At 42.1% G+C, this 19577-nt stretch overlaps 1 protein-coding gene across 1 annotated transcript in view; it reads left to right on the top strand.

Annotated features, from left to right (window-relative positions):
* Nucleotides 1-19577, top strand: part of Sstr4 (somatostatin receptor 4) — a 154683-nt gene that overhangs the window by 14152 nt on the left and 120954 nt on the right. The window lies entirely within an intron of this gene.

Raw genomic sequence — 19577 nt, 5'->3', positions numbered from 1 at the left:
CCCTAGGTAGAAGTCAGCAGAGGACCGACCAGCCTACTCTGTGAACTGATGGGCTTATTCAAGCACTAGTAATTCAGTACCGGGACAACACAGCATTGAAGCGTGGTTTCCCTCCTGAGTGGGGACTTCTGAACATGCCAGCTGTCTTCTCTTGCCAGTGTTTTTGTTGTTATGATAAAACACCATGACCAAAAGCAACTTAGGGGGGGGGGGGGGGTATTTCATCTTACTGCTTAGGGTCCATCATCCAGAGGAGTCAGGGCGGGAACCTAGCAGCAGGCACCGATGCCGAGGCCATAGAAGAGTGCTGCTTACTGTCTTGCTCCTCATGGCTTGCTCAGCCTGCTTTCTTACATCACCCAGGACCACCAGCCCATGGTGGCTCTACCCACAAGGGGATGGGCCTACCCCACACTCATCAATCAAGAAAGTGCACTGCAAGCTTGCCTACAGGCTAATCCACTGGGGGAATTTTTGTAACTGAGGTTCTCTCTTCCCAAAAGACTAGCTTATGCCAACTTGGCACAAAACCAGCCAGCACACCAGTCCTGAATATTGTTAAAAGGTAGCTGGGGTCTTGGAAGGGTTTTAGCCGATTCACTGCCATCTTTGGTGGTTGTTTTATGACAAAACTTCCTGGGGAGATGCAACACACATATATACTCACCCTAGGTAGGGAACTTACAACAAACCAAAGTATGGATCCCGCCAAAGTACAACTCGGTGACCTGATGTTTTTATTGGGGTCACTTACAGGTGCAGAAATGATTCAAAGACAGCTGTGTTACCAAAACCTGTGTGACAGTGCCTAAAGCTGGCAACCTGGGGCACATAGCACAGCCTGTAGGCAGCTCAAGAGTTTGGAGAGTATCCTTCCCAGGTGACTCAGTTGGTCTAAACCTCTTCTCAGCAGCTGGTTTGGTCTCAAAGTCTTCTTTGCAGCTTGGCTCCACTCACCTGAGAGGGACTCCCAGTTTTTGTGGCTTATTCTGGCAAGGAGAGGTCTAGTAAATTTGGTCAGTTTCAGTGACTTCCTGAAGCTATTCTGAGTTGTCTACTTTCTTGCTTGAGGAGCATCCCTGCAGGATGGAATATTCTAATTAGAAAGAAACTGTTAACAACAATGGAAAGTCTTATGCAGAGCATAAGCCCGCTAGTGCCAAGTGTTGGAACTTCCACAGAAAGAACTCAGTGATGGGAAAAGTTGCCCAGCTACATACAAAGAGGTGTTGGCCCTTCCATATTAGAAACAATACCATGTGGGTACCAGTAAGTTCTACAACATTCTGCAGAGGACAGATGGATATGGCATTGAGCTCTCCTATCCATCGTTATTATCCTCTGTCCCTAAGCACATCCTGTGTTGCCTTCCAAGGCTTTCCCTCTAACATTGCAGCGTTCCTCTTCAGCCACTTCAGTGCGGAAGGCTCTCTGCATGCGTTAAATTGCTTCCCACTGAATAAAGTTTTCAGTGAATGAAGTATTCTTGGTGGTGTCTAGCTTCCTATCTGTATTTCCTTCTTATGTCTGTGTATGACACACCTCTGTGTATATATGTGTGTGTGTGTGCCCTGTTCTTTACTGTGCCAACTCCAATTATACACCAACTAAGACATTTTACTGTTAAGATCATCTCCTCAAAGACTATCATATCTCATGCACTGACCCAAAAACCAGTTTTCCATCTTTTCACTTCCAGATATCCTCTGAGCCATTTTCACTCTTGACTCTCCCCATTTTCAAGGCTTCTTCCATGGTGTTCAATCTGGTCTTCCTGCTGAGCCCAAGCTTACCACTTCACAATGTTCTTCCTGAAGTCACCATCTATCTCTGAGCTCATGTTATACCCATTCTCCTGCCAGAAGACTGCAGAGGGAATGTCCCACAAGGGTCCTAACCCAGTTTTGGTCTGTGTCACACAGTTTGTCTGAGCCACACAGTTTGAAACCACCTTTTCATCTGTTGTTTGAGGCTTCATCAGTTTCTTTCTTATCCCCTCTACTCTCAAACTTCACTGTTCCTGACATAAGAATTGATGTAGAAGCAACTGCGTTCCCAACTCTAATCTGGGCTCCTGGCTTCTAATCTTTCCTGAGTTTATGCCACTTGGATTCGCATACTCTCTCAGGGTTACTCACCATAGACTCAGAGAAGCCTAGGCTCCTTTCTTCCCCCTTCTTCACTAAAGGAACTCACTGCTGGGCCTCTATTCCATGCCCACAAATAAGGGAGTTTGCATTCAAAAATACTGGGCTGAGATTTGGAGCCACTCCTGCACTCCACCTCCTCACACAGCCCAGTGACTTCTGGGCACAGTGGCAAGAGAAGCTTCTAATCACTGTCAGAAAAAAGCCAAATTTGTTTCTCTTTCAGTCTCTGACTCCCATCTCTTCCTTTGTTAGGAAAATCCTCCTATTCATCCCACCTCCTATTCATCCCACTTCTGGCTTCCATTAATGTTACCTTTTTCAAAGTCCTCTTTGGCAAACTGCCTCATCAACATTGTTTCTGAGTAACTGAAGCAGACCTGATCTCTTCTTGAACTTCCTATTCATCATCTTCCGATTTTCTGCCCCTTCCTAGCTCTCTAAGTCAGCTGTGTATCCACCCTTTGCTACACTTGCACTCTGCCTTCCCGGAGTGAGTCATGACTCTTTAACCTCTTTGTATCTGTCTCACCTACTCTCTTGGGTTGTATAGAGTCAGCACCCAGGAGTGACTGCGTTTCTGTAGGTTTAGGAACTGGGTACATTTCTCTGTGTCCCTCTGAGTGATTCTTCAAATTAACCTGCAAAACCAAGGGGGACTGAAGAGGCTTCTGGTAATTTAGAGTACAGGCTTTGGAGCTAAACTGGCTGGATTTGAGTCCTCCACCATTTACAAGATTTTTATTTTTAAGTTTAAGATTTTGCAAGTAACTTCACATTTCTCTGGCCTCTCTGTGTTTCAGCTTCCTCAACTGGATGATGAGAGTAGCGATAGTAAAAGCATCATGAGAACTGAATAGGTTGTGTATAAGGCATTTATTGAAACTGAACTACAATGAACTCTCAAATTTTAGCTAAAAAATAATCACACATTTCCCTGGAATTTGAATTCAGCCACTAATTGCTTCCAGGGCTCAGCATGGTTCCAGGTCCTCACTAGAAAATCACTGTCTATTGGATTAAATTTAGTGCAGCCAAGCATTTTTGCCAATTATAACAATAATTGTGAAAAAAAACAACTAAGAAGCAAAGAAGGCATAAGGAAACAACTGAAGCTGTCCAATGATATAAGGCCTCAAGCCCCATTCCACACTAGACACATCCACTGTTGAACTCCATTTTTTATTCACTTTGCATCCTGATCGTATTGCCCTCCCTCCTCTCCTCCTGGTCCTCTCCCTTACTCCTCAGAAAAGAGGAGCATCCTCCCCACCCAACTCATCCCAGCACATCAAGTTGCATCAGGACTGAGCACATCCTCTTAGCCTGTGGCCTGGTGAGGCAGCCCTGCCAGGGAGAAGTGATTAAAAAGCAGGCAGCAGAGTCCATGACAGAGACTGCTCCCCTTACTAGGGAACCCACATGAAGCCTGAGCTGTGCAAGGGGCCTAGGTCCAGTCCATTCAGGGTCCTTTGTTGGTGCTTCAGTCTCCAAAAGTCCCTCTGGGTCCTGGTTAGTTGGCTCTGTTAGTCTTCTTGTAGAGCTCCTGTCCCCTCCAGGTTCTTCTATCCTTACCCCCACCCTTTCACAAGGCTCTCTGTGGTTCACCTAATGTTTGGTGTACATCTCAGCATCTGTTTCTATCCTCTGCTGGATGGAGCCTCTCAGAAGACAGCTATGCTATGTTCTGTCTGCAAGCAGAGTATCACTAATAGTATCAGAGGTTGATTGTCTCTTATGGAATAAGTCTCAAGTTGGGCCAGGTATTGCCTGGACATTCCCTCAATCTCTGCTCTATCTTTACCCCATACATCTTGTAGGCAGGGTAAATTTTGGGGTGAAGTTATACACTTATGTACTCACTTATCAGCAGATTTTACACTTATAGTAGAGGATAAACATACTACAATTCACAGGCCCAAGGAAGATAAGGAACAATGAGGACCCAGGAGAGGATGCTTAAATCTCACTCAGTAGGGGAAACAGAATAGACAAGGGAAGCAGCTGAAGAGAGGAAGGAAGGTAGGAGAGAGAGTATAGAGAGAAAAGGGGATAGAGATCAGACCTGGGGAGAGTGAGGACAAGAGAACAGAGGCCCATCAGAGAGAAGAGAAAGTGTGGGCAGGGGCATCTCTGTGACAAGCTGGAGACCTAAGACAGGGTAGGCTTCTGGAAGGAGGGGGTGACACTAGCTGAGACTCCTAGTAGCAGGGATTATGGAGACTGAAGAAGAAATTAGACAGGACTCCTGGTGGAAAGAGAGGAACACCAATCCATCCACAAAAACTTCAACCTAAACTCTTCTTTTTCCAGATGTGAAAACCAAAAAACAAAGAACCCCAAAGTCACATAGTTACTATTTGGTGAAATGAGTTACTAGACTGTTTGGGTAAAGATCTATATTGTGGAAGACATCTGAGGCCTTAATTAGGGACATGTCAATCATTTGGGGGCAGTTTCTTAGATATCTAATTTTCAGACACACCCACAAAGGAAGAATATCCAACGTACAGGAGGTTGTGCACTTATGATGACTGTTAATTTTCTTGAGAAACAGTTGCTCCTTACACAGGTCTCACTACTGGTGAAAGCTTTATTAAAGGTTCCTGTAATTGCTTGGATCCTGCTAGGAGGGCTTTTTAGTTGGGAGTTTCTGTTTAATTTCTATAGAGGAGACATGAAAAATTGCCTGCCAGCAAACAGACTTCAGACATCTCTACTGAAAGCGCATAGACACCAGAGATCTGAAAAAACTGCTGGTGGCCCAGGTCCTGTCAACACTGCTGTGCTATGTGCTGGCTTCTCACGTTCTTCTTTGCTTCACCTTTGACCTCTTCTCTTCCTCCTCCTCCTTTTCCTGTTTTCACTACCTTTGATCCTCCTTTCTTTCCTCTTCTCTTTCTTTTCCTCTTCTTCTTCCTCCTCTGTTTGCTCCTCCACCAATTTCTTTTTCTTTCTCTTCTTCCTCCTCCTCTTTCTGAATGAAAAAATACACCAAGTTTCATGTACAAATGAATAAAATAAAAAAAATGTTCTCCTTTCAAGTTGACAGAACTTACAAATTAAGAACCACAAAATTGAAAGAACACAGAACTCTGTCTCTCTCTCTCTCTCTCTCTCTCTCTCTGTGTGTGTGTGTGTGTGTGTGTGTATGTGTGTGTGTGTAAAATTAAAACCTCTGTAATTTTTTCAAGGTACATTGTGTCATGTTATACTTTCCCTTAAGTTTGCACACCATACTCTCACAGATCTTATTTTAATTAGAAACTCAATGCATGTTTGAAATGAAAATGCTCTTACACTCAGCAGCACCATCCTGGAATACAGCCCTTAGAGAAGAGCCAAAAAATTCTGAAGTGTTATTTGAAAGATGTCAAATGTGCTTTAACTTCTAGCAAACATTTCCTGGGATTTAGTGCATATTCAGGGATTTAGTGCATACAGCACATGAGGCTTAAACATCAAGCATGTATAGAGAACAAAACTAGGAGGGAGACTATAAAAAACGAACTATTTCAATGTTATGATAGGAGGATAATTTAATATGGACTTTTAAGTATATTAAAGGTGAAAACCCAGCAATAAAACATCTGTTCTAAAATTAATTTCACATATTTAATGCTTGCCTTTAATTTGGGGGGGAGGGATAGCTAAGTATCTTGTTAACATGAGAAATATATTGAAAATATTATAACTGATACATACGTTGGGTAGAAAGTTCTAGAAATAACTTTTCCTAATTTAAAAAAATCTGTGTGCAGCAGTTGCATTGTCTCTGAATGAAAGCATAACAACAATTTTCTTTTTTGTGTGTTTCTGATTTTTGTTATAAAAGCATAACTTTCATAAGTAAAGGTTTCATTTTTATAAAGAAGATGAAACACTTCTGAACAATGAAAATTAATGACTTCGAAGTATTTTGGTTATTAATATACACTCTAATTTTTGCAGTCTTCCGCAAATAGGAGCAACTTATTTCGGACTCTGCTCTATAATGAGCTTCAGAAAGCAGCTGTTTTTGAGACTTAAAATTTTAATTCTGCATCCTGTAACTCATCCATCAGCAAGCCTGATTCCCCAAATATGCCATTTTACAAAGGGACAGATTTTTCTCCCATGATAAAAATGGGTTCAGAAGGTGTCTCCAATCTTCACCATTCCGAGTTTGCTATTTGGGTGCTTTATCACACTGTATCTTGGTTTAATGTATAAAAACCAAGGCAATAAGAGAGCTCCACAGGACACATGAACGTGGAAGAATTCGGGGACATCCTAGAATAGAGATGGATATGCTTTTCCATAAGAGGTCAGAATCATTCTTTCAGGATGTTTGAACCCTCCTATCTCTGCTGTAACCAAACAATGCTGCTTTGGTACCATGACAGAGGCAACATTAGCTGCATCCCATACAATCCAATGTCTGCTACCTTGTAATAAAAATCCAAACACTTTCTTTTGGAAACAGTCAACATTTGAGCTTTCTGCCTAGCCAAGTCATTAACTGAGTTCTTTCAGCATCTGATAGAGGCTAATACAGGCCGACAACATATTCACCTACATCTGGCTCAGGCAAGACTGCAGATTAGCAACCTCAGACCTTTTATGGCAGTGACAGGTATGATACCTCTAGAAATGAAGCCTTCAAGGACAGGAATGGGGGGGAAGCTTTGGTCTGGGGTCAGAAATGGTCAATACTTGAGTCCATCATTTCAGAATCTCATTGCCACCCATAGACCTGTGGATGACTGAGAATCTCTCTCTCTCTCTCTCTCTCTCTCTCTCTCTCTCTCTCAGAAATGCTCATCACTGAGGGAGCTGCAGACCCACTCACTTCCACCGAGAGCCAGCCCACCCACCATGGGCTTCAAGGTGAAGGGAAGGGTAGAAAACACCCAATCCACACCCAAATTATTACAGATACTTAAAATGAGTGCTATTGATGCCAGATCCCATGGAGGCATTGGCAGAAGCTCCTCTGTGGCATTTACTTCTCCTTGGAAGGGACTTCTAGAACACGCATCAAAATACAGCCTAGCCTTTTACAAGAGTTTCCAGAAGTAGGGTGGTTGGATGGGCACTTATCTGTCTGGTTTCTACTCAGAACAAGCAGTCACTTTTCTGTTCCTGATGATCAGCTGGCCACCGAAGAGCTACTGAACCAACAGCTGCAAAAGATAATTTTGGCTACACCAGCCATGATGCAAATCTCAAAGTCCAGCTGGTTCCACTGCAAGTGGAATAAACACAAACAGCTGAAAAATCAGCAAAACCAGAACTTGAAATATTCCAGAAACACTGTAACATTCGATTTTCTCGTCTCATACATCCTGCTGTTTGCTGTCTGTGGTCTTAAGCCTAGATATTATTTTTGTATCTTATCTATCTTGCTGTCTAAATGTTATATTTCATTAGGAATTAGTCAATCCTCATAACAAAAGATTCGGCTTCATATTTTTTTCTACTGTTGCTGATACTCCTTTGCTGATACAGTATCTTCCTAAAGAGTTGAGAATCTCAACTTTTGCAACCCAGGGCCCAATAAAAGTAACAAAGATGCAGGTACTCTTCCCTAGTTTGCTAAATGTATCAGGGTTCTTGGCAGAACAAAAGGCAGTTGGCATTGGAAAGATGGATGGCCTGCTGTGGTACAGGCTGAGGAATTGAAGAATCTACAAAGAAGGTATCATCAGTATTCCTTCCTCTTCAATGTGTGATCTCAGATTGGCCCTTTCCATCTCACCTAGACACTTGTTAGAAATGCAGAATATCTGCCATCACGCTATGCCTTTTGCATCAGTGTGTGTTTGCTGAAGAGGGGGAAGGATGTTTGGGAGATTTTCTGCGTATAATACCCCGGAAGGGCTGTTAGAGAAGTAACCACTGGGCAACCCAAGGGCCTCAATGAGCTTAGGAAACAGGTCTTCCCTTTGCCTCCCATCCAATTATTGATGATCCTCTCTCAGAGTGAATCAACACAACCAGTTTGTATCTTCTGTATTTCAGCCACTGAGAACTAGTCTGAAGTAAAAAAAAAAAAAAAAGGCAAGGAGGTTCCTATGTGCCAGTCCAAAATACAGAATAAAAAACGCTGGGGTTAGCCTTAGCCTTCCAATGGATTCTGAGGCACAGGTTTGAGGAGCATAATCTCATTGTACAAGGCATGAACGAACAGCTTCCAAAGTTCCTATCCTCATTACCCTATCTCTTCTTCCTGGGCTTTTCACTTGGGGCTTGGCTCTCCTTCTCTTGGCCTTTGTAGTCATAGTTTCTGTCCCTGGGCACAATTATCCCAAGCCCTGTCCAAATGTGGTGGTAGAAATCTACATTTAAGCCAAAATAAACAGAATTTTAGAATTTCGACACAAAGAGAAGTAGAACAAGCATCAATGTCATGAAGCTGAAAGGTACGTCAGGATGAAAGGAAGAGAAATGACTGACCCCAGATGCTGGGTTATTCAGAATTCATAAACAGTCGTGCCCTGCCAACCTTTGAACTTTTTATCAAGGTTAATGAAGAAATTCCCATTAGATTCCTCCACTACAGTGAGGATACTGACTGTACTACTGAATGTCAGCCTAGTCAGTATGAACTTGAACAAGGCTTCAATGTGGTGTACTGGATTCCCTGTTATTGGCTCACAAACCTTTTGGCTTCAAGGCCTGGTACCTGTCATTAGTCAAATATCATTATTAAATTCTGTAAGGAACAAGGTTTACTAGGTCACACCCCTTACGGCAAAATCTCAAGCCCTTTCTGTTAAGGGCCAGATGACAAATATACTAGTCTTTGCAGCCCATTTGGTCTGTGCTGTTGCAGCAGAAAAACTGCCACAGACTATAAGTAAATGAATACATGTGGCTGTCTTCCAATGCAACTTGGTTTATGGACTGTGAAATTTTATAATTCTCACGTACCATGAAATATTTTTCTTCTGTTAATTTTTCCTAAACATTAAAATATGTAAAAACTATTTTTATTGGCGCACAGGCCACATTAAAAACAGGCAGTGGGGCAGATTGGGTCTTCAGGCGATTTATTTTTCAACTTGCCTTGCACACACTAGAAAAAGAATCTTAGAAGATGCAGCCTTTGCTTACAAAAGTTTCTCTAGTTGAAAGAAGAGATAGAAGGGGAAACCCCAATGACTAAGAAGTATTTTATTCAAAAAGCACAAAATAAAATTCTTACCCATTAGGGCTAACTAGAGAGGCATTACTGACTATGAAGGAAGAGGAGGAGAAGAGAAAAGCAAAATACAATGGACATTTGAAAAGCTGAGGATGGAAGTCTGTGGAAGGAAGAAGAGAGCCACAAAGCATCCTTGTAGTCCCCCTCCCCCAACCAAACCATAACCTCAATAGCTCCTGATCTTCGCTGAGGCCCATCCTCACTGGATACTGGGGTTGCCTCATTGTGTGGCTTAGAAAGCCTGAGATTGCTTTTTTTTTTTTTTCTAGAGCCCTCTGGTCTCTGAACTCAACCCACCCAACGTGTGATAATTCATCTTGTGTGCTGCTGTGAACCAGTTTCCTCTTTCCTGCTGTCAAGGAGTATCTGTCCTCCGTTAGCTCAAGCAGAGTTAGCGAACAGGAGCCAGAGTTTCAGATCCTTCAGACGTCAAACTTGTATACACTCCACCCTGCCCATGCCCTTTCTAACTGCTCTTCAATGTGCTGAACTACTCTGATGAGATATATGTGTTTTTTTTTTAAACTTAAAGCTCTGCTCTAACAGTGACTAGCATAGTATTTTCTAGGAGAGCATGAACACATGTCCAGTTGTTGTGTGATATCCAGTTACTACAGGCAAGAGGTTTACAACACATATTATCTTACAGCTCTGAAGGTGTGAGGCCAAAATCTCCATCTCTGCAGAGCTGAAGACCCTCCAGAGAATTCAGGCAGAATATTTTTCTCCATTGTTGTTGGGACTATCAATCTCTTCTTGCCTTCTTTAAAGCCAATAGCACAGAGACCATCTTCAATTCTTGCCTCCCTCTCCTTCCCCTCTCTGCTTCATTCTCCCTCTTTCTACCTCTCCTTCTCTCTGTCTAATCCCTCTCTTTCTCCCTTCTTCCCCTACTCCATCATCACTTCTCTTGACTGGCTCTTCTGTCTCCCTGGTCTACCTTTGACAGACCCTATGAGTGCACTGAGCCATCAAGCTAAAGCCCTAGAGTGAAAGGACAGTAAAGGATTAGTGACAAAACCAAGTGGGGAAAAGCTTTCTTGCCCAAATGACATAAGGTCCCTAGTATTTCTGGTGCGGCACATAACCAGATACAATATTTGGACTGCAATTTATGAACGCTTAAATGACCTACTAATCTCTCTCTCCACCAAGTTGGCTATTTCCATTTAAAAACGTCTGCTGCATTACCCACTGGGGAACCAATGCATCAACATCTGTACTGTAATTAAAGAAAATGTGTTTTCTAGATTTTTGCAACTCTCACTGTGTTTCCCTTTTAAAGAACATGCTGTGCACAGCAATGTGTTGGTGCAGCCTGTGCTGGGCAGGGTTTTTTATTCATCTAAGGACTGAGTCAAAAATGAGGGCCCTACATTGTAAGCTATTTGCTGCGACAGAGTGTGCGCAGAGTTCATTGGCAGTTGTGGTCATGGGACTCAGTCTTCCTCTGATTCCTCTTTGGAGAAAGTAAGATATATAATGGCATTTCATTTTCCAGGAATGGTGACAGACATGCTAGCCAAAATTATGTAAATATGCCATTTTACTCTAGGAAATATTCCAAAATCACATTTAAAATAACAAATGAACAGCCCACATGCCTGACAACTGGGCAATTTAGAAAGCTTTATTTTTATACATATGGAATCCTTTTCTTAGGATTGTTATAAAACTCTTATTCTGTAGATGTCCCTAATGGAAAGTTCTAGAATTCCTGCTCTATCCTGATGTTTACAGTTTTGGGTTAATATTTATTAGACCTTTATTTTATATCATTTCCCTTCATTCTTTCCATTTTCTGACAACTTGCTTTGTGTCAGGCTGAATCATATCAAGTATAAATCAATAAAATCATTTCCTTAAACTCTTATATAAATGGTTGCATATTGAGTTCCACTCACAGCTTAAAGAAGTGAACAAACAAGGTTCCACATTCTTTTCATTATTTCCATTTTACAGAGGATGGGGAAAAATTAAGCAAATTAAACGGGCCAAAAGCAAGGGTATCTGTGAAACCAGGATTCAATTGTAAGTCATAAATACTGACGTCCTGCATGTAACTGTATGTCTTCTCTTGAAATGGCTTATGCAAAGGAAATGTCAAAAGAAATACAAGTTTTCCTATTTTCATACACACTGCTTCTGAAACGTGTCAAGTCTTCATTAAGACAGTCTTGTGAATGAGGCACTGTCTAGATGAGGAGGCACAGACCCTGTATTCAAAATAGTCCCAAAGCAGAAACACCCTCATGTATTAGTTTGTTTTCTTTTTCTATAACAAAATGTTCAGGCTGGAAAAATTATACAGAAGAGAGAGTCATTCAGTTCACAGGCTTTGGCAGATGGTATCTCATGACGAGAGTGCCTGAGCGGACAAACAGGGAAGTTACTAAGCATGGTAAAAATCTTGCCATTAGCAACCTAATCTCATTTGAAGTACTTCATTGCTGAAAAACCTAACATCCTCCCTGATGTGGATCTTAATCCCTTCTAAAAGCAGTAGGTTAAGCCCTATGTCTTAAAGAGTCCACTAATTGCTCAGTATTATACTGGGGACCAAGCTTCCAGAACGTGAGCTTTAGCATCATATTTTAATCAACAGGAAAACTAGTATACAAATGGCATCATATTGAGTTCTACTCAATAGCCTAAAGAAGTGAACATGGAACAGCATGAATAAACCTCAAAGCATTACACTTTACACAGAGATAGGCCATGTGCTCGACCTAAGCAACTATTTCTACTCTTGGCTGCCTTTCTAGAATGTTGAATCTCCCTGAGCTCAGTGTCTTCTCTCAAAATGAGGATGAAGCCTATATCAAGGAGTTGGGGTTGTCTTCTTCAAATCTTCAGCCATGTCTTCTTCCAGTTAGTGCAGATTTTTTTTTCTGCTCTAATCTTCCTTGCCTTTCCTCCCACAACCTTCCTTACAAATTTAGGTCTGTGGAGCACTGAAGGTTTTTCTTCACAACTCCCTCAATGCCAAGATAAGTTCAAACCTAACTCTCAGTTGATGGCCTACTGTTCACCGAGGGAGTCAATCAGCAGAGTCAGCAATTTTCCTGGGTTCAGCCTTGCGCATACAGCAACACTGTACTTAAAGCTTTTATTTGGCTTGCAGTTTCTATATTCACTGTTCTACCACCTGACACTTCAGTGCTCTCTCCAGTTCATTTGAACTCTGACACTAAAGTGCACAGTACAATACACTTAGAGTTAAAGACAGCTGTTTTGTGAGAGACAGTGCTGAGTGAATTTTGTGGAGAGCTGTGGGACGCAGCTACAGAGAAAGCCAGCCTGAGAGACAGGCCCAGAAGCTCAATATTAAACTCACAGGGTGATACTGAAAGACATCCAGGAAAGGTGTGCCTGCCTTTCTTTTCCAAGTCTATAGTTTAGCTGGATAGTCCCTGATGCTACAGGTAATCCAGAAGCCTCCAGCACCTGGACGCAAATGGCCTCTTGCTAAAGCGGCCAAGCTTGACAAGCTGAGCTGGATCACTAGGACTCACACTGTGGTGTGGAGAGTTGCTTGTTAAGCTGCTTTGTTATGTTTTTACCTGGGGAAGTAGTTTTTGAAAAGTTAGGCATTTCCATACCATTTTCTTTTTGTATTGATGTAACTTGTTTTTGCTTTGCCTATAAATAATGAAACCTGGAATAAACCAGCTGCTGCTTCAGTCAGACTGACAGCCCTCTTAAGATGATCCCTTGTGTACTGTGATTTGTCCTCACTCCCCACTCAGGTACTGTTAGACTCTGCCTATGGGCTCCAGCAGAATTTAAAGACAAACCACCAACAACTTGGAAGATATGTTTCCCAAATATCTATCTGAGAAAAGACTAGTGTCCAAAGTACACAAGGACTTCCTAAAACTGAACAGTAAGAAAACAAACAACCCGAGTAAAAAATGACCCCCAAATCTTAAGAGATATAGATAGCAAAATATATAGATAGCAATATTATCTCATTGGGAACTTGGATGCTCTGGAAGGCTGGCCATTCCTTACAAAACTAGACACACCCTTATTATTTCATTCACTCATCTGCTGGCATTTGTCTACATGAATTGAAAACTTAGATCCAGACATCTGTATGAGAATATTTTAGTAGAGTGTCAAAACTCCAAGGTAGCAAGGATGTTCTTCAGTCGGTGAGTAGATAACTGACAATATTAGCTAGTGAATGAAATCAATAAATTATAAAGTCATAGAAATGGCTAGAGAAATTTAAATGCACTCAGCCAAGTGGAAGAAGGCAATTTGAAAATGCTACACACTATGCAAGGCACATTCCTGAAAAAAATTACACAATCAGTAAACAAAAGCATAGTTCTCAATGGGAACAGGATGAGTGAACTGCCAGAGTCCGCCAGCAGAGTCGAACGGTTCTTGAGCCGGGAGTGAGGATTAAAATTAATAAACTAACACACAACACATGGGACCTTTCCAAGAGGCTCTAGTGGAGACTAGACTAGACACCTGGCTTTATTTCACACTGCTTTTAAGCCAGAGTAAAAGCAGCTCAACACAATGAGTTAAATTCACAAGGAGGTGAAACAAGAGGTGTGATTTTGACAAGCTATCCCACCTGCTGTCTCAAACAAAAGGAGATGGACTTGGAAATTCTTTATTGACTCCAGTGAAGGCCTGGTAAAACCAGTCTTTCCGTTGAGATTTAAATATCAAAGCAGCTGCTAAAACAGTGGCTCCCAACAGAGAACAGAGTACAGAAGACATTCATGCCACTAAAACTCATGTCTAATATTGCTGTGGTAGAATATATGTGTGAAAACCCACAGAGTGCACGAGCTCTGTGTTAACAAGGGTTTGTGGCGTATATACACCTGTGATCCAAGAATTCAAGAGTCCTAGGAAGGAGGATTGGGTTTGGATCCAGTCTGGGCACCACCGCAAGACAGTGCTTTAGAAACAAAGCAACCAGGCTAGAAAGACAGCTCAGCACTTTGCAGCCTGTACTGCTCTTCCAGGGGACCCGAGTTTGGTTCCTAGGACCCATATCAGGCAGCATACACCAGCCTACAAGTCCAGCTCCAGGGAGATCCAATGCCTTTGCCCTCTGCACTCACATGCCCATACCTACATACAGGTGTACCATGCATATAATTTTTAAGAATTAAAAAATTCTTTAAAAATCATCTATTTGTTTTATACATATGTGTGTACATGTCTGGGTGTATATATGTACACCATATGCATACAAAGGTCTTAAAGGCCAGAAGAGGGCATTGGAGCCTCTGGGACTGGAATTATAGATAGATGTAGCTCCTACATGGGTAGTGGGAACCACATCCAGATCTTGTGCAAGAACACTAAGTTCTCCTACCTGCTAAGCTCTCTGCCCAGCACCCCTCCCAAAGAAGATTCTATGAAGAGTGCCTTAGTGGGTGGACCCTTTGCATGAGACCCAGAAATATAGACGTTATATGGCAAGCATGAGACTGATGACACTGGTGATGGAAGACCACAGAGACAAAGCACAATAAAGAGCCACTGCGGAAGCCCTCACTGGGATACTCTGAATGTCTCATTTTAAGAAAAAGACCAAACAAAAACAAGTGTTTTGACCGTTAGACTTTATCAGATGCAAGTGAATTCACTGTTAAATATAGCTTTTACATATAATCAGAACCCGAATAAAATCTCTACAACATACAATGGTTTCTATATTTGTATGTTATTGATTTATAATACATCTTTTAATAGATATATGGAAGTGTAAACACAGTGGTAAATGTCCTACCGGAAGAATTTTCAGTAAGCCAGCAGCTTAGCCTACTTATGAACCTAATTTCCTCTAACAAACCTTTAAAAATATTTTTTTGGTTGTTTCCTTGTTTGTGAAGCTGATGCATGGGTTGATTCCAACTCAATATGACTCCAGATTTTGAAATAATGAGGCCCAAATGAGTCATCTTTTCCTTTGCTTCCAAAGAGTAAATAACTCATGCTGAAGACCATTCAACAAGTAATTAAAGTTAATAGACGTCACTTAATTTCAGCCACAAATCCTTTAGGCATCCAATCCAGTCCCAGCAAGCATTAAAGTAAAACTGGGCATCTGGTCTTCTTTACGCAATGGAGACAAAACAAGCCCAAAATCCCTCTTAATGAAAAGCCACAACTTTATCACCTAACCCAGTTCCACTTCAAGCCTGGCACCTGTGGACTCTACCAGAAGCTTGACCATGTTTTGTTTTGTTTTGTTTTTTTCTTATAAAGTTTAATAATAGTAAAGGCAGTCTCCATAGCAAAGCTTCCTTTAAAGAGCAGGGCTGGACTGATTGGTTGCATCTAAGAAGGAAACGTAAAAGGACTTAAAAGAAAGAGGCCAGCACTTCACATTGGCGAAGCCAAGACATGGGAGAAGATGGCAATGGAGCAAATGGAAGATCCTTCAGAATGAGTTTGAGTGGTTTGATGGAGGTTAGTATAATTAAAGAGCTCCCTGATCACTAGGCTACTTTCTGTTGGGAGGCTTTCCTGGCAGCAGGGTCACAGGAGTGTCTCTCCACAATCATTAATGCTGAATTGTAGGCTTGGGCAAGGAACAACAAATAGGGAAAATTGAGATAGTGTTCTGCTCAGTTCACGAACCCAAAAAGACCAGGAATAAACAGACTCCGCTGTAAATACATGAGGGTGTTTTTATTGTAAATTACAAGCTGCAGCTTGGGCCCACACACCCCTACCTCCGATGCGGTGGGAGCCGAGCGCCCCGTGCCCAGGTTAGTTGGGTCATTTATAGATTCTGGTCCATCCCAGCATGCCCTAGGCAGGGGCGATTCCTGCCTGGCAAGCATCTATTGGTCAAAATGCTACATTTTGAATCCATTGGCTATAGGAAGGTTCCCAGGCCATTAATGATCTGGTGTCCCTCCCTAGGGGGATGGTCCAGTTTCCTAGCAACTGTACCTCTAGTGGGTGGAGAAAGAATGCAGTAAGGTGGTCCTTCCCTTCAGGGCATTACTGGACTTCTCCACCCACCTACTTCAGGTCTTAATAATAGCTGCTAATTTTTCTTTTGGTCTCTCATTAGCACAAGGCCAACCCACAAGAGAGTCATTCACATTTTACTACCTCTGGGGAAACCAGGTCTTACTTCTCTAGAAAAAAGATTCAGGCCATATCTTATAAACCTGTATCTTCCTCATACATTGACAGGCAGCATTTTAAAAATAAATATTATTATGCTATCATTTATATTCAGTAAGATGCACCCATTTTCCATTTAGGGTTTAAGGAGTTTTGACAAATGCAAATGTCCATGTATGCAACATCTGATCAAGATATCATATGTCCATGGGCCCACGAAGGTCCTTGGATTCTTTACACTAAGCCTTACTCCCCTCTCACATAATCACTTGCCTGCTTCTCTTATCATAATTTTTGTTGTTCAATAATTTAATACAATTTAACTTTTAAGTGTCTATCTTTCCTTGTACATCTGAATCTTTCTTGATTGCTCATTAACTATGTGACATTTTCTAGTGAGGAGTGTTCCCCTCTGTAGATAATCTATGGGCTGTCTAGATTTTCCTGCTGATGATTATCTGAATGGCTTTCAGGTAGTAGCGCTACAAATAAAGTTCCTATGAAGGTCTATAGTCAAGACTGCATAGGCCATGATTTCATTTCTACCATATAATGATTTAATAGCAGAATTGCTGGATTGTGAGTCTCTCAGAGGTAGATTGAACTTTGGGTCAATCCCCAGCACTGCACATCCCCACCCACCCCACCCAAAACTTCTAGGATTCATGGTAAAGATATGTTTAGCTCTTTAAGAAACTAGGCGCTAATTTTTAAGAGCATCGCTGACCTTCCCAGCAGCATGTATCCCAGGTTTGACTGAGCTTCCGATGGCCAGGTATGACCATAGGGCAATGCGAGTACTCCCTTCCTCTCCTTCCTCTTCACTACCACACACATGCATATCATCTGACAAAGGCAGGGAGGAAGGCCATCCTGGGGAAAAGGGGAGTATCATGGGATCTGCCTTGGGTCAGACAAAGCCCATTGTAGTGTGTGTAATAACTCTGGGGACTTCAGAGAGTGCCTTTCGCACACATGTGTTTGGATGATGGGGCTGTATAGACACACGTATGTTTATTTGAACATAAAACATTGTCAAAATGCGCATGTTGCCCAACCTCCCACGTCTGTCCCAAAAGCCCGAAAGGCCAGCCTGTTCCATGACTGAGCAGTTGACAAATTTTTTCACATTACAGTTCCCAGATGATGTTCCTGTTTCTGCTTAATAGGAGGTAGTGAAACCTATTGTATGAATACTCTACATCGGCATCTGACCTCTGTGAACAGATTGTGAAATTCTCTACCCCAATGTCCCTGTCTATGGAGGTGGGGCAGAAATACTGCCTACTGCTTAATAAATATATGCTACTTAAATATTTAATAAGTTGTAAATGTTAGATGATTTTTCCCATACTGCTTTAATAATATATTATGAAATATTGTATCCTGCTGGCCTTCTGTCCAACTATTACAGGGACTGGACTATGATTTAGGGTACAATAACAACACAGCCTTTGCCCTCCCAATTGCCTTACAGTTGCTCAGGAAGTCAGGACACACAGCTATTTACCTATTGTGGGTGAGAGCCCTTAGAGAAATTCTGAAAGCCAATTCCTTCCTCGAAGACTTATATGCCCTAAGGGAAGGAGTTAGGGATTCAGGGCTTAGAGAGCAGGGAAAGGAACACAGGTGATGTGGTGCCCGAACTTAGGTCAGATTCCACTGGCCAGGATCTCATCTGCACTCAGAGACCTTACTGCTCCACAGGGGAGAGTCACTGCGTTCAGTGTTTGGTCCCCTGGGAGTGCTGGACCTTGCGCATTCCTTAACCACTGCTCTATAGGAGCTCGTCATCCAGTGTTATACCTCATATACGTTTGCATAGTTTCCCCATGTGTTCAGCAACCTTATTACTCCTCTCCCGGTTCTCCACGAGCTAGCTCCATGATGATACAGCCTGAATCCTCCTGTCAGGGTAGACAAGGGAGCTGAGATGGAAAGACCTGGAGACCAGGTAGCCATGATAGTCACTGTCCAGGTAAGCAGGGTGCAGGCTTGAATGTGGGTTGTTCCCACAAGTAGCTACAAGGCAAAGGAGCAGCCAGTGGAGAGGCAGCTGAAGGGCCTCAGAAGATGGGTAATCTGGGAAGGCTCGTGGATAGTATGTGAGCATCCAACAAGATCCTCAAGGCCTTGAGAAGACTCATGCTGTCTCATAACAGTATGCCACCTCCAAGTCAGTGACACATTTGGTTTTGATTTACACAGTAACACCTCATGTCCATCCCTGGTCTAGGCGGCTACATCATATTAGAGAGCAAAAGTAGGGACAGCCTAGTAGGTCTGGCCTTCTAATGGATCAGTGGCTCTCAACCTTCCTAAGGCTGCAACATTTTAACACAGTACCTCATGTTGTGGTGATCCCTGACCATAAAATTATTTTTCTTGTTGCTTCATAACTGTAACTTTGCTACTGTTATGAAAGGTTTGCCAAGGGGGTTGTGACCCACAGATTGAGAACCACTGTAATAGAAGAAACACAGTTAGTATGGCATCACTGTGAAGGGAATGTATACAATCAGCCTCCAGGTGCCCACAATCTTGAAAATGTGAATAGGGTGACTTCACTGGAAAACAAAGATCTCTGATTGGATAAAAAAAGAAAAGAAAAAGTCTCCATAAAGTGAAAGTAGCTTTCTGTTGAGACAAAGTGACACTAAAAGGAGAAAATTAAAACAATAATTTATATTAAATTTAATAGATATTAAAGTCAGACAACATGTAATTTGAAGGAAATGGTTCCAACAATTATATTTTTCTTACTGGCAAAGAAAGCAAAATACTAGGTACATATCAGTCACCTAAGCAACACATGTTTTTTTTTTTAATTTAATTATTTTTTTATTAATTACAGTTTATTCACTTTGTATCCCAGTTGTGGCCCCCTCCCACATCCCCTCCCAATCCCACCCTCCCTCAGTCATCTCCTCCATGCTTCTCCTGTAACACATGTCTTTATAGAAACAAAACTGATAAAACCCAGGGGGATTCTGAGAGACCCTTACACAGAAGGGAGACTATCCAGCAAGGGCTGGAGGGGTCAGAAGCAGTGGGCAAACTGGAGTAGGGATGGAAGAAGGAATATGCATGGTATGCTTCTATAGCACAGGAGGGGATGTTTT

This window comes from Psammomys obesus, unplaced genomic scaffold (assembly GCF_907164565.1).
Source record: "Psammomys obesus unplaced genomic scaffold, mPsaObe1.curated_primary_1811, whole genome shotgun sequence".
Lineage (NCBI taxonomy): Eukaryota > Metazoa > Chordata > Mammalia > Rodentia > Muridae > Psammomys > Psammomys obesus.
The sequence above is the reverse complement of the archived record's forward strand: the minus strand, read 5'-3'. Positions and strand labels throughout refer to the sequence as shown.